Genomic DNA, 16,333 nt, shown 5'->3' with positions numbered 1-16,333 from the left:
ATCACATATTGTACGCAAGCTAGTGACCGTGTCGCTTAAAACCATTGTCATCGGGAAAAGAGGGTAGTCTGTCAGCTGATCATTGATAATTTATGTAAATCTGCTAGCTAGCTCGCTCAATATTTGTTTTTACTGATTGTGATTTATCTTCAATGCTCTTAAATAATAACTTCATAATATAGGCAAAAATTCATAATCTTCTAACTCATGATATATGGCTGGCATGGCTTGGATATTTCAGTCATTATGGTGGTTAGCTAGAGTCCACACAACCCGTGTTCAGTGCTTAATTTGTAAATTGGGAGGTGCCGGAACAAAAAGTGAGCGAGAGAGTGGGGTGACCTGGGGAGGTACAGGAACAAAAAGTGAGCGAGAGAGTGGGGTGACCTGGGGAGGTACAGGAACAAAAAGTGAGCGAGAGAGTGGGGTGACCTGGGGAGGTACAGGAACAAAAAGTGAGCGAGAGAGTGGGGTGACCTGGGGAGGTACAGGAACAAAAAGTGAGCGAGAGAGTCGGGTGACCTGGGGAGGTACAGGAACAAAAAGTGAACGAGAGAGTGGGGTGACCTGGGGAGGTACAGGAACAAAAAGTGAGCGAGAGAGTGGGGTGACCTGGGGAGGTACAGGAACAAAAAGTGAGCGAGAGAGTGGGGTGACCTGGGGAGGTACAGGAACAAAAAGTGAGCGAGAGAGTGGGGTGACCTGGGGAGGTACAGGAACAAAAAGTGAGCGAGAGAGTGGGGTGACCTGGGGAGGTACAGGAACAAAAAGTGAGCGAGAGAGTCGGGTGACCTGGGGAGGTACAGGAACAAAAAGTGAACGAGAGAGTGGGGTGACCTGGGGAGGTACAGGAACAAAAAGTGAGCGAGAGAGTGGGGTGACCTGGGGAGGTACAGGAACAAAAAGTGAGCAAGAGAGTGGGGTGACCTGGGGAGGTACAGGAACAAAAAGTGAGCGAGAGAGTAGGGTGTCCTGGGGAGGTACAGGAACAAAAAGTGAGCGAGAGAGTGGGGTGACCTGGGGAGGTACAGGAACACACTTCATGGGTGGATTGGCCTTCTGCAAACTGCAGAGGGGCCAGACCATATTTTATTAGGGTAAAAAAATACATAATTGTACAGTTGAAGTTGGAAGTTTACATACACTTAGGTTGGAGTCATTAAAACTCGTTTTTCAACCACTCAACACATTTCTTGGAAACAAACTATAGTTTTGGAAAGTCAGTAAGGACATCTACTTTGTGCATGACACAAGTAATTTTTCCAACAATTGTTTACAGATCGATTATTATTATTATTATCACAATTCCAGTGGGTCAGAAGTTTACATACACTAAGTTGACTGTGCCTTTAAACAACTTGGAACATTCCAGAAAATTATGTCATGGCTTTAGAAGCTTCTGATTGACTCAAGTGATGTAAATCAGCCTATTGGAAGTGTACCTGTGGATGCATTTCAAGGCCTACCTTCAAACCCAGTGCCTCTTTGCTTGACATCATAGGACAATCAAAAAAAATCATCCAAGACCTCAGAAAAAAAGTGGACCTCCACATGTCTGGTTCATCCTTGCAAGCAATTTCCAAACGCCTGAAGGTACCACGTTCATCTGTACAAACAATAGTACGCAAGTATAAACACGGTGGGACCACACAGCCGGCATACTGCTCAGGAAGGAGATGCGTTCAGTCTCCTAGAGATTAACGCACTTTGGTGTGAAAAATGCAAATCAATCCCAGAACAACAGCAAAGGACATTGTGAAGATGCTGGAGGAAATAGGTACAAAAGTCTCTATATCCACAGTAAAACAAGTCCTATATCGACATAACCTGAAAGGCCGCTCAGCGAGGAAGAAGTCACTGCACCAAAACCACCATTAAAAAGCCAGACTACGGTTTGCAACTGCACATGGGGACAAAGATGGTACTTTCTGGAGAAATATCCTCTGGTCTGATGAAACACAAATATAATGGTTTGGCCATAAAAAATGGGGAGGCTTGCAAGCCGAAGAACACCATCCCAACTGTGAAGCACGGGGGTGGCAGCATCATGTTGTGGGGGTTCTTTGCTGCAGGAGGGACTGGTGGACTTTACAAAATAGATGGCATCATGAGCAATTGAAAATTATCTGGATATATTGAAGCAACATCTCAAGACATCAGTCAGGAAGTTAAATCTTGGTTGCAAATGAGTCTTCCAAATGGACAATGACCCCAAGCATACTTCCAAAGTTGTGGCAAAATGGCTTAAGGACAACAAAGTCAAGGTATTGGAGTGGCCATCACAAAGCCCTGACCTTAGAACTGAAAAACCGTGTGCGAGCAAGGAGGCCTTACAAACCTGACTCAGTTACACCAGCTCTGTCAGGAGAAATGGGCCAAAATTCCCCCAACTTATTGTGGGAAGCTTGTGGAAGGCTACCTGACACATTTGACCCAAGTGAAACAATTTAAAGGCAATGCTACCAAATACTACACTGCTCAAAAAAATGAAGGGAACACTAAAATAACACATCCTAGATCTGAATGAATGAAATATTTGTATTAAATACTTTTCTCTTTACATTGTTGAATGTGCTGACAACAAAACCACACAAAAATTATCAATGGAAATCAAATTTATCAACCCATGGAGGTCTGGATTTGGAGTCACACTCAAAATTAAAAGTGGAATACCACACTTCGGGCTGATCCAACTTTGATGTAAAGTCCTTAAAACAAGTCGAAATGAGGCTCAGTAGTGTGTGTGGCCTCCACGTGCCTGTATGACCTCTCTACAACGCCTGGGCATGCTCCCGATGAGGTTGCGGATGGTCTCCTGAGGGATCTCCTCCCAGACCTGGACTAAAGCATCCGCCAACTCCTGGACAGTCTGTGGTGCAACGTGGCGTTGGTGGATGGAGCGAGACATGATGTCCCAGATGTGCTCAATTGGATTCAGGTCTGGGGAACGGGCGGGCCAGTCCATAGCATCAATGCCTTCCTCTTGCAGGAACTGCTGATACACTCCAGCCACATGAGGTCTAGTATTGTCTTGCATTAGGAGGAACCCAGGGCCAACCGCACCAGCATATGGTCTCACAAGGGGTCTGAGGATCTCATCTCGGTACCTAATGGTAGTCAGGCTACCTCTGGCGAGCACATGGAGGGCTGTGTGGCCCCCCAAAGATATGCCACATCACACCATGACTGACCCACCACCAAACCGGTCATGCTGGAGGATGTTGCAGGCAGCATAACGTTCTCCACGGCGTCTCCAGACTGTCACATGTGCTCAGTGTGGACCTGCTTTCATCTGTGAAGAGCACAGGGCGCCAGTGGCGAATTTGCCAATCTTGGTGTTCTCTGGCAAATGCCAAACGTCCTGCACAGTGTTGGACTGTAAGCACAAACTCCACTTGTTGATGTCGGGCCCTCATACCACCCTCATGGAGTCTGTTTCTGACCGTTTGAGCAGACACATGCACATTTGTGGTCTGCTGGAGGTCATTTTTCAGGGCTCTGGCAGTGCTCCTCCTTGCACAAAGGCGGAGGTCCTGATGCTGGGTTGTTGCCCTCCTACGGCCTCCTCCACGTCTCCTGATGTACTGGCCAGTCTCCTGGTAGCGCCTCCATGCTCTGGACACTACGCTGAAAGACACAGCAAACCTTCTTGCCACAGCTCGCATTGATGTGCCATCCTGGGTGAGCTGCACTACCTGAGCCACTTGTGTGGGTTGTAGACTCCGTCTCATGCTACCACTAGAGTGAAATCCCCGCCAGCATTCAAAAGTGACCAAAACATCAGCCAGGAAGCATAGGAACTGAGAAGTGGTCTGTGGTTATCACCTGCAGAACCACTCCTTTATTGGGGGTGTCTTGCTAATTGCCTATAATTTCCACCTGTTCCACCAGTGTTGCTTCCTAAGTGGACAGTTTGATTTCACAGAAGTGTGATTGACTTGGAGTTACATTGTGTTGTTTAAGTGCTCCCTTTATTTTTTGAGCAGTGTATATATATATATATATATATATATATATATATATATATATATATATATATATATATATATATGCATGTATGTGTGTGTGAATAACTAGCTTACTAAAATTTACAAAATGGTGAGTAAAGGGTTTGGAAATGCCTTTAAAATAAAGTGTTACCCTAGGGGGTTGTTGGGCCCAGCACATGCAGTGTGGTCCCCTGGTCTTCCTGTCCCAGTGATGCTAGGCTGCTGCAGTCAAGTGTAGTGGGCGTTGGGAGAAAAGACACACAGAGAGTGAAAGAGTGATAGAGAGAGACACATGTAACGCCAATTTATTTATATTTTGGCTCTATAGTATATATTTCCTATATGTAATACTAATTAACCATTATGTATGACAGCCAGGCATTTATATTTGCAATATAATTAGCTTGGCTTTCATGCGCCAATGGTCATCTATTAGGTATTCATTCAGTAGTCTATCTTCATAATCTAATAAATGTGTTTATTCATTCACAACTGGGATATTGCTGGGCCCAGCACAGGCAGTGTGGTTCCCTGGTCTTCTGGTGCCAGTGCTGTGGAAAAGGATGCTAGGCTTAGCAGAGAAAGCTCAGAGGTGAGTGCAGTGGAGGTAGGAAGAAAACAAGAGACACAGATCAAATCAAATCTTATTAGTCACATGCATCAAATACAACAGAGATTGCACGTTTGCTAGCAGAATGGAAGGAAGTGGGGATTTATTCGATCGCCTACGAATTCTCAGAAGGCAGCCTGCCCTCCGGCGATTCTGCCAGTCCGTGGTGAGTAAATCACAGTCCTGATGTCCAGAAGTTATTTTCGGTCATAAGACGGTAGCGGCAACATTATTTACAAAATAAGTCATTTTTATTTATTTACAAACAACGCAAATGAACAAACAAAGAAACAAAATTGGATGGGGGCACGTAAAACATCTGCCTTCTTCTCCGGCGCAATTTTGTACTGTCACTTCCTTAATATGTTGGCTCTATATGAATGAAGGTTCCGGGAGCACCCTGAGGGCATTGAGAGCATTTCGGGGTTGGATGTATTTTAATTTTGAACAGCGTGTGCGGTGTAAGATAAGATCTATATCATTTTTGTAGTAATTGCTTTTGGTATGTGTCAAGTACAATAAAAATGTATTTTGACAAAATACATTGTAGCTGCAGCAGCCAATGAGAAGACTTGGAGGCGTGGCTTGTTGGGGGCTTTTTGGCCTACCACGAGACAGATTGTATTGTGTTGTGTTCTGTGATACGTATTTATTCCCCCCCCCCCCCCCATATGGGTTCTTCGTTTGGTTGATTCGCGTGGTTAAGCATCATTAGGTGAGCTTGTTGAGCTTGTTCAAAGAGCAGGACTCTGCAAGACTTTGACCAGGTAATACCAGTTAGCCTTGATGGTTTAATCTGAAGAATGTCAAGACACCGTATCCACAAAGCCCTTATCGAAGTGTTTGAAGCTTTGGTTCCCCCACTACAGAGGCTTCTAGTTGTAACTTTACCTCCCTCAACAGCATTGCCTACATTTCGACCTTGGCACAGAGAACCAGAAAGTGACACAAAGGGTGAAAAGGTAGTTGTGGCAACCTTAGCTATGATCTGATTCCCGCCTCGCGTTCTCTGCAGACTGATCCGACTGCCTGAAATCTTTTGAAATGGCGAGTGCAGCTCGCTTTCTGCCGCGGCTTTATTAAAAGCGAGGGGTAAACGCCGCACGGCCGGAGTGGCAGTAATTGCGATACATTTTGTTCCCGAGATAAGGTCTGCCAGACAGCACATAGCCCATTAGCCCCGGCCATGAGAAACCATGTGGATGGCAACACTAGGCTAAACTGATTATACACACACTGGAAACACGGTGCAAGTCGCCTAGCGATGGACCCCGTTCGTCATGTTCTGAATGCAAATTGGCCAGTTATTTTCCACTGATGAAGATGACTGAAATTCGACCGTTGGGATGATTCAATTTAGGTTCACAGAGTAGAGCCTTGGAAATTGGAGGTGAGGCTAGAGATGGAACTAAAGTGGATTAGCGCGGCGTAACCCTCAAAAACCTGCCTAAATGTCCACACTGCCGTATGAAAAGACCACACCTTGAGTTTTTCATTACTCTTGAGCTCAAAATCGCTCAATTGATACTGCTTGAGATGTCTCGGGCCAAAGTTGTCATCGGAACGGCTGTCAAACTGACATGAAGTGTTGGCGGTGTTGTGTAAGATCCTATCGTGTTTGCCCCAAGAGCATTAGGTGTACCCGCTGATGTCATAGGCCTCTTGAGCAATCTCTATAAGAAAAACCCAACGTATTGGAAATGCAATGAAAGCAGTCAGAGCAATATGTCACACAACATCCATCTTGAACTGCAGCGGCCTTCACCATTCATAGCAGTTAGTCTTACGGATGTAAACAATAGGAATTGCCGCCCTGTACATCTTATTATTCTGGCCGTGTGTCACATCTGTTCATTTAGATAGACCGTAGGCCTTCTGAGAATCGATGGAACTCTTTACTGCCTCATCCCTTGTGCTTACATCCTGTTCTCATACAATTGAGCTCATTGATAGCAATCCATTTCATTCCATTCATTTTCTCGGCACAAACTACAATCTATATCGTCATCCTGCCGTCTATGAGGACAATATATTATAGCAGTCCCTGCGCTTGAAAATCAGCTCTCTGTCTCCCATCGTGTTCATTACAAACAGGTGATATTGGGGCATCGTGTTATTTAATGGACTAGATTAAGAGCCCCTGACACCGGGGCTACTGCAGTCTGCACTTGGGTCTTACCTTGTTTCCTGATAGACATGGTATATTGCTGATGGATGGCTATACCTCCAAGAAGTCGAAATAAACAGACAATTGAACAATGATGTTTCACCTGCTTTTCAGACCTATGGCTAACAAACATTGGGCATAGCCAAGTTATTTTTTCACAAAATCTACATGACAGCTCTCCAAGAACAGGGTTGGAGAGCCCTGGATAAGTCAGATTGACACAATTGTGGCGAAATTACAAGGAAACTTAGTTAACTTGTTTGTGGTTTGCAGCATCTGTCTGACTGGCCTGCCCTGAAGGTGCAGAAGAGCACCCCTTTTACAGACTGTGGCCATATCTGAGAGGTGTTTCATAATACCACTTTATATTACAATGTCGAGGCTTGTGTTAGCCAAGGCTTCTACTCTAGCCTGTTTGTTTAGGGGGATTTCATAAGTCTTCTGGGAATTCTTTGATTTTAAAATGAGACAATGGGGCTTGTTGCTCGCAAGTTGACATTGACTTTAAAACAAGGTCAAAAACCACGTGTACTTGTTTGAGTGGTTTGCAAGCCAGTCAGAGGAATTTGCCAGAGCCTATGGGCTCTAATGCATGTTATAATTGCCTTGAAGTGCTGAAGCTCTCAGTATGCCCCATGTATTCATCACTTCAATGGTTTGTGTCATTATTTAACCATCTGCGTATTAGTACCAAGGGCTTTGGCTATAAGGAGGCTTGGCAGACTAACTTCATTTGAGGCCACGTGAGGTCTTGAACCATAATGGTGGCAACAGAACAAGAGGCGCAATTACCTGCGGCATGGCCCGATATGGATCAACTCCATGGTTTCCCTTTGTTAAAGCCTCATTGTCTCCTGATTATTGCATTTCCTGTCAGTAGCCTACGGAGGAACCGTGCACCCAGCAGTGGCTTTCACATCAGTACCGGTCCATAGAGGCACATTCAGAGCAGAATGGGAAATTATAAAAATTTGGTGTTAAATAAAAACAGACAATATTATATATCATTTGACTTTGCAATCTTCTATGTTGTAGGCTATTTAGATTACAAACACCCAATGTCAACTTTGAGATCTTATGTGGCAGGGCGGGCAAACTATCCCAGATTACATGGGGAAAACAAGCATTTCGGTACAGCCGCAATGACATCTGCTGAACACGTGTGACAAATCAAATTTGATTTGAAACAACAGCCGTGAGCTGCTCAGTGACACGGGCCTACTGGATGTGACCTGCCAAAGTCATACAGCTGCACCATTGAGAGCATCTTGACTGGCTACATCACCGCTTGGCATTTGGCCAAAAAGCACTAAAGAGGGTAATGCGTATGGCCCAGTACATCACTGGGGCTGAGCTCCCTGCCATCCAAGACCTCTATACCAGGCGGTGTCAGAGGAAGGCCCCTGAAAATTGCCAAAGACTTCAGGTCATAGACTGTTCTCTCTGCTACCGCACAGCAAGCGGTACCGATTCACCAAGTCTGGAACCAACAGGACCCTGAAAAGCTTCTACCCCCAAGCCATAAGACTTCTAAATAGTTAGTCCGGTTAGCTATTTAACTATCGGCATTGGCCGTTTTTGAAGCATCACATGCGCTTCTGCTACTGTTTACGATCTGTCACTTTATTCCTGGTTATATGTCCATATCTACCTCAATTACCTCGTACCCCTGCACATTGACTCGGTACTGTTACCCATTGTATAGAGCCAAGTTATTATTACTCATTGTGTATCTGTTATTACTTTTCTATTATTTCACCATTTTCCTTCTCTGCATTGTTAGGAAGGGCCCCGTAAGTAAGCATTTCACTGTTAGTCCACACCTGTTGTCGGCGACGCATATGACGAATACAATATGATTTGATTTAGATGACGGTTGCATCAACGCAGCCCTTAGCTGCTTTAAAAAAAAACAAATCCGATTGCATGCTGATAACTTGCAACAGGTAGTTTACCTCAGGCATATCTTCTGGATGATATTAGCCGTGACGTTGTCGTACTAAGAGTCTGAGTTTCAATGCGTGTGTTTGAACTGGAAATGGATGAGAAATAATTCATCGTTAAGGCATATACATTCTCCCTCGAGGCAATGAGGGGGGTTTGATTAATCTGGCCCGGGGTACACCGGGTTATGGCCCGTTGCGTCATCAGGCGAAAGCAGGGGAAGAGGTGCGCATTTCTAAAATCAAACAGTAATCTGCCCTCACGTCCGGAGAGCTACTGGGTGTGCAGGCTTTTGTTCAAGCACTGCTCAAAAACAGAGACCGCTTATCAAGGTCTGGTTGAGCAGCTCATTACTAAAATGTGGTTTGTTAGAGGCGGACTGGAATTAAAAACCTGCACACCCATTAGCTCTCCTGGAGGAGGGTTTACTACCCTTGATGTAAAACATTGCAACATTACAATCAAATTCGTTTTATGCCTTTCGAAATAATTTGGCTCATTCAATATATCAAATGGCTAATGGTAGGCTACACATATTTTTATTCAACTGAAGCATGCCCACACATTTTCAGGAAATGTATATTTTCTAGTTTAGTCATCTTCATCTTAGAAGTGTTTATTTTGCAGGCTGACTAGCATCTATTGACTTGCAATGTCAAATACACTGGAAGTATCTACAGTGCCTTTGGAAAGTATTCAGACCCCTTGACCTTTTCCACATTTTGTTACGTTACAACTTTATTCTAAAATATATAATGTTTTTTTCCTCATCAATCTACACAAAATACCCCACAATGACAAAGCAAAAAACATTTTTATTTCGGCTAATTTATTATAAAAAAACTGAAATATCACATTCACGTAAGTATTCAGACCCTTTACTCAGTACCTGCTGAAACACCTTTGGCAGCGATTACAGCCTCGAGTCTTCTTGGGTATGACGCTACAAGCTTGGCACACCAGTATTTTTTGAGTTTCTCCCATTGTTCTCTCAATCTCTGTCAGGTTGGATGGGGAGCATTGTCTCTCCTGAGATGTTCAATTCAGTTCAGTTCAAGTCTGGGCTCTGGCTGGGCCACTCAAGGACATTCAGAGACTTGTCCCGAAGCCACTCCTACTTTGTCTTGGCTGTGTGCTTAAGATCGCTGTCCTGTTGAAAGGTGAACCTTCACCCCAGTCTGAGGTCCTGAGCACTCTGGAGCACTCTGGAGCATGTTTTCATCAATGATCCTTCTGTACTTTGCTCCGTTCATCTGCCTCGATCCTGACTAGTCTCCCAGTCCCTGCTGCTGAAAAACATCCCCACAGCATGATGCTGCCACCACCATGCTTCATGGTAGGGATGGTGCCAGACGTCCTCCAGGCGTGACGCTTGGCATTCAGGCCAAAGAGTTCAATCTTGGTTCAATCAGACCAGAGAATTTGTGTCAAGTCTTTAGGCGCCTTTTGGAAAACTCCAAGCGGGCTGTCATGTGCATTTTACTGAGGAATGGCTTCTGTCTGGCCAGTCTACCATAAAGGGCTGATTGGTGGAGTTCTGCAGAGATGGTTGTCCTTCTGGAAGGTTCATCCATCTCCACAGAGGAACTCTAGAGCTCTGTCAAAGTCACAATCGGTTTCTTGGTCACCTCCCTGACCAAGGCCCTTCTTCCTGGATTGCTTAGTTTGGCCGGGTGGCCAGCTCTAGGATGAGTCTTGGTGGTTCCAAACTTCTTCCATTTAAGAATGATGGCCATTGTGTTCTTGTGGACCTTCAATGCTGCAGACATTTTTTGGTACCATTCCCCAGATCTGTGCCTCGACACAATCCTGTCTCAGATCTCTACGGACAATTTATTCGACCTCATGGTCGTAAATGTGATATCTGTTTTTTATGATTAATATATTTGCAACCATTTCTAAAAACCTGTTTTCACTTTGTCCTTATGGGGTATTGTTTGTAAATTGCTGAGGATTTTTTGTTATTTAATCCATTTTTAGAATACTGAATACTTTCTGAAGGCACTATACAAAACAAGTTTTGAAGGCCCATATTCAAAAAGAAAGGCCAACTAATACAATGGTGAAGTGAATGTTTAGTTTAGTCAAAAATAATTGTGTAAATTAATCATATGAATCGTTCAAAAAGTAAATCAACTTTTTATGACCTTATTCATTGGTGGAACGTTTTTTGGAACATGATGAAAACATTAATACATGCTAATAATAGCTAAACAGTTAACTAGAGGTTACAATATATGTTTTGAATTGGCTACCTAGTTCATCTGTTCTCTATCATATTTTATAGGCTAGGCCAACCTGCTGCTGTAATGTCCGACTCGCTCTCTCTCCTTGAGCAACTGCCCACTAGTCTGGCACTATGCAGGTGATGTGCTCAAATAGATGCACTAGTGTTATTCTGATCCTGGCTGATATGTTGCATTTTATTCGATTAAATATTTTAAAACCGTGGCTAAATAAAATATATTATGAGAAATTATGAAATTAATTTCCATTACTTTTCAGATTCGATCATTTTCCAAAACCTTTCCAGGCCTGGGAAACGGCATTTTAAAATTCCATGACTTTTCCAGGATTTTCATGATGCAAGAACCCTGCATCAGACAGAACTGGGCTCCTGGCTCATGCCATGCCATGCTCCTGGCTCATGTCATGCCATGTAGGTGTGTAAAACACACCTACATGGGCGCCATGGCGAGATTAATAGAACACACTTAACCCTTAATGTATTTGTCAGGGTTATTAGCGCATTTCATATAATCTCCCCCTCCCTCGCTCTCTTTAAACTGTCCACAGAATATGCGCTCCTTGAAAGGAGTCCACAGCATGCTCGTCTTGTTGCGCGCCTACCTCTTTGTGATCTCCAATCAGTTAGTTAGCGGATTATTGTGTAGCTTCCTAAATATGTCTATGTACAATACAATAAATATGTGTTGATATCACAGACAAAATGCTGTAACTTGAAAAAGGGATTTATGTAATGTTAAAACTTCTTACGGCTCAGATCCCGTTAACGGGATTGACTTGACAACAGCCAGTGAAAGTGCAGGGCGCCAAATTCAAACAACATAAATTTCATAATTAAAATTCCTCAAACATACAAGTATTTTACACCATTTTAAAGATAAACTTGTTGTTAATCCCACCACAGTGTCCGATTTCAAAAAGGCTTTACGATGAAAGCACACCATCGGATTATGTTAGGTCAGTACATAGTCACAGAAAAACACAGCCATTTTTCCAGCCAAAGAGAGGAGTCACAAAAAGCAGAAATAGAGATAAAATGAATCACTAACCTTTGATGATCTTCATCAGATGACACTCATAGGACTTCATGTTACACAATACATGTATGTTTTTTTCCGATAAAGTTCATATTTATATGCAAAAACCTTAGTTTACATTGGCGCGTTATGTTCAGTAATGTTTTGCCTCCAAAACATCCGGTGATTTTGCAGAGAGCCACATCAATTTACAGAAATACTCATAATAAACATTGATAAAAGATTTGTTTTACATGGAACTTTAGATAAACTTCTCCTTCATGCAACCGCTGTGTCAGATTTTTTAAAAACTTTACGGAAAAAGCACACCATGCAATAAACTGAGTACAGCACTCAGACACAAAAACAAGCCATACAGGTACCCGCCATGTTGTGGAATCAACAGAAGTCAGAAATAGCATTATAAATATTCACTTACGTTTGATGATCTTCATCAGAATGCACTCCCAGGAATCCCAGTTCCACAATTAATATTTGTTTTGTTCGATAACGTCCATAATTTATGTCCAAATACCTCCTTTTTGTTTGTGTGTTTAGTTCCAAAATCCAAATTGATGACGCGCAGGCCAGACGAAAAGTCAAAAAGTTCCATTACAGTTCATAGATACATGTCAAACGATGTATAGAATCAATCTTTAGGATGTTTTTAACATAGATCTTCAATAATGTTTCAACCGGAGAATTCCTTTGTCTGTAGAAATGCGATGGAACGCAGCTAACTCTCACAGGGGCACGCCAAAGTGAGCTTGTGGCACTCTGCCAGAGCCCTGACTCAATCAGCTCTTATTCCCTCATCCTTCACAGAAGAAACATCAAACAATGTTCTAAAGACTGCTGACATCCTCCAACTGCTCTTAAACGCTAGTGAAACCAAATGCATGCTTTTCAACCGATCGCTGCCTGCACCCGCTTGCCCGGACTAGCATCACCACACTGGATGGTTCCGACCTTGAATATGTGGACACCTATAAGTACCTAGGTGTCTGGCTAGACTGCAAACTCTCCTTCCAGACTCATATCAAACATCTCCAATCGAAAATCAAATCAAGAGTCGGCTTTCTGTTCCGCAACAAAGCCTCCTTCACTCACGCTGCCAAGCTTACCCTAGTAAAACTGACTATCCTACCGATCCTCGACTTCGGCGATGTCATCTACAAAATTGCTTCCAACACTCTTCTCAGCAAACTGGGTGCAGTTTATCACAGTGCCATCCGTTTTGTCACTAAAGCACCTTATACTACCCACCACTGCGACTTGTATGCTCTAGTCGGCTGGCCCTCGCTACATATTAGTCGCCAGACCCACAGGTTCCAGGTCATCTACAAGGCCATGCTAGGCAAAGCTCCGCCTTATCTCAGCTCACTGGTCACGATGGCAACACCCAACCGTAGCACGCGCTCCAGCAGGTGTATCTCATTGATCATCCCTAAAGCCAACACCTCATTCGGCCGCCTTTCGTTCCAGTACTCTGCTGCCTGTGACTGGAACGAATTGCAAAAATCGCTGAAGTTGGAGACTTTTATCTCCCTCACCAACTTCAAACATCAGCTATCTGAGCAGCTAACCGATCGCTGCAGCTGTACATAATCTATTGGTAAATAGCCCACCCATTTTCACCTACCTCATCCCCACAGTTTTTATTTATTTACTTTTCTGCTCTTTTGCACACCAATATCTCTACCTGTACATGATCATCTGATCATTTATCACTCCAGTGTTAATCTGCAATATTGTAATTATTCGCCTACCTCCTCATGCCTTTTGCACACATTGTATATAGACTCCCCTTTTTTCTCTACTGTGTTATTGACTTGTTAATTGTTTACTCCATGTGTAACTCTGTGTTGTCTGTTCACACTGCTATGCTTTATCTTGGCCAGGTCGCAGTTGCAAATGAGAACCTGTTCTCAACTAGCCTACCTGGTTAAATAAAGGTGAAATAAAAAGAATAAAAAAGAAGCCTTGGGAAGTGCAATATGACCCCATAGACACTGTATATTGGATCGGCAAACATACAAACCTCATGTTTCCCACTTCCTGGTTGGGTATTTTACAAGGTTGCCGCCTGCCATATGAGTTCTGTTATACTCACAGACATCTTTCAAACAGTTTTAGAAACTTCAGAGTGTTTTCCATCCAAATCTACTAATAATATGCATAGCTTAGCTACTGGGACTGAGTAGCAGGCAGTTTACTCTGGGCACCTTATTCATCCAAGCTACTCAATACTGCCCCCAGTCATAAGAAGCTAAATTCATGTTAAAAGACTGATGTATTTGGTATTTTATTAGGATCCCCATTAGCTGTTGCAAAAGCAGCAGCTACTCACCCTGGGGACCACACAAAACATAACATAATACAGAACATCATTAGATAAGAACAGCTCAAGAACAGAACTACATACAGGACTAGTGATAAGTTGCTAAGAACCATTCAAAATAACTGTATTTGACAAAAACTGGTACAACCAAATTCCCATGTAGTCTATATAAACGGGCACTTAATTTAATATCATAATATAAATTCAATATGACTGCACAATGTATACTTAAAATATTAAAGTAACGCAAAAGGTCCATTTCGTGGAATGACCCAGGTAGCTTACCCCCGGGATATCTTTTGGTGTCTTGCTTGTTTGAACTGGAAATGGATCCGAAATCATTTATAAGGCATAGCCTTTCTCCCTTGAGGCAATGTTTGTTTCTGTCAGGGTAATACTGTCATTCAGAGCGCTTCATCATCTCCGCCTCCCTCTCGAAACTGGCCACACATAAGATGCGCTCCTTTCAAGACAGGAGTCCACAGCGTGCGCTGTGCTCTTCTCTTGTTGCGCTTGTCTTGTTGCGCACATTCCTAGAAAAAAAGCGGGGGAGTTTTGCCAATATATATCACCGTTCAGTTAGTCAGCGGCTTGTTGTCTAGTTTCCTAGATATGTCTACTACTTGACGTGCGATACAATAAAATGTATTGATATCTAGGACATGTGGTGATTTAAAAAAAATGCTGCAACTTGAATATAGGGAATTATTTCATGTTAATTTGAAAATACTAATAAGCAAAAAAAGGGGTACGATCTGAAGTATAACGAATGCGTCTGTTGCGGATCAAGGTGAGTGGATTATTCTATAGCAGCTACTTGCTGATGGGAAAATATGATGTTTAGTTAAGAATTCAATCAAATGTACAGCCTATTTAATGCTATATCTTTTTTTTGTAGGCTACAACTATAATCTTGATATCACATCTACAGCATCCCCAACTTGTAATCGAAGATAGACAACATTTATTTGGGGGGGGGGAGAAATCAGTATCATGAAAGATTTCTCATGTCATATTTTCTAACCTTCTGTAGGTTGTAGACGAATGCAATTGAAGTAGGAACGTCGTAAAATGCATATGACTAGAGACATGAATTCCTCATAATCATATGGAGAAAAAAAATCGTATAGAATGCACTACGATGTTGTGAATGATTTCTAAAGTAGACCATGCAGGATGCCAGTATATCAACTCTTTATCATTACTCTTCATTCTGATTCAGTTGTCACAGGAAGCAATATGAATGTTTGGTATGCGTTCCAAAGTAATGTGCTATTATGAATTGACATGGGAATGGGAACAAGTGACAATTAAATTTGTCGGCCAAGAAGTATTCATGCAGGACTGTTTAAAATCCCACGTTCACTCCTATAGGTCATAAGAACAAATTCTTATTTACAGACACCAGGACATGCTGCTCATTTATACCCCTTACACTCGGGAAATGGGCCCACGTGGATAGGGCAACATTTGAAATGTTTCTAACAAAAATAACTATAAAAAGCTTGCTTATGCATGACCATGGTAGCAATTGAAAGATAACATGTTGGAGATTATGGTAAAATTATCAAACCAAAAAGGTGAGGTCACAACAGTTCACGTGACACAAGACTGAATCCAAATATTACACTTTGGATTTTATGTGCATTTTAACTTCACTGTACTTTTCACAGCATTTGTCAATAGCAAAATCTGAAAGTACTCTGGATACATTCAGTAACATAATAAGAACATTCAGTGCATTAAACAATTACAAGGGTTTGAGTGAGAGGTTTAACTGGTGTCTGCAAGTGGCCACACACCACTTCAAACTGTGCACAGTTCCTTAGTTAATTTCAAGGCACTTGATTCAAGGAAAGAGCCTTCAACTATGAGATGCTTTTTTTTTGAGCTCTCCCAGCTTTGCCACTGAGGAACTGAAGCAAGCACACATGTAGTTTTTTTCCCCGTTTGGAACACAGACCTGTGCCCCCCCCCACCATCAGATGGACATCATTTGAAAGCTTGCTCTTCACAATA

Source organism: Oncorhynchus gorbuscha, linkage group LG17, assembly GCF_021184085.1.
Source record: "Oncorhynchus gorbuscha isolate QuinsamMale2020 ecotype Even-year linkage group LG17, OgorEven_v1.0, whole genome shotgun sequence".
NCBI classification, from domain to species: Eukaryota; Metazoa; Chordata; class Actinopteri; order Salmoniformes; family Salmonidae; genus Oncorhynchus; species Oncorhynchus gorbuscha.
This window is presented reverse-complemented; position numbering follows the sequence as displayed.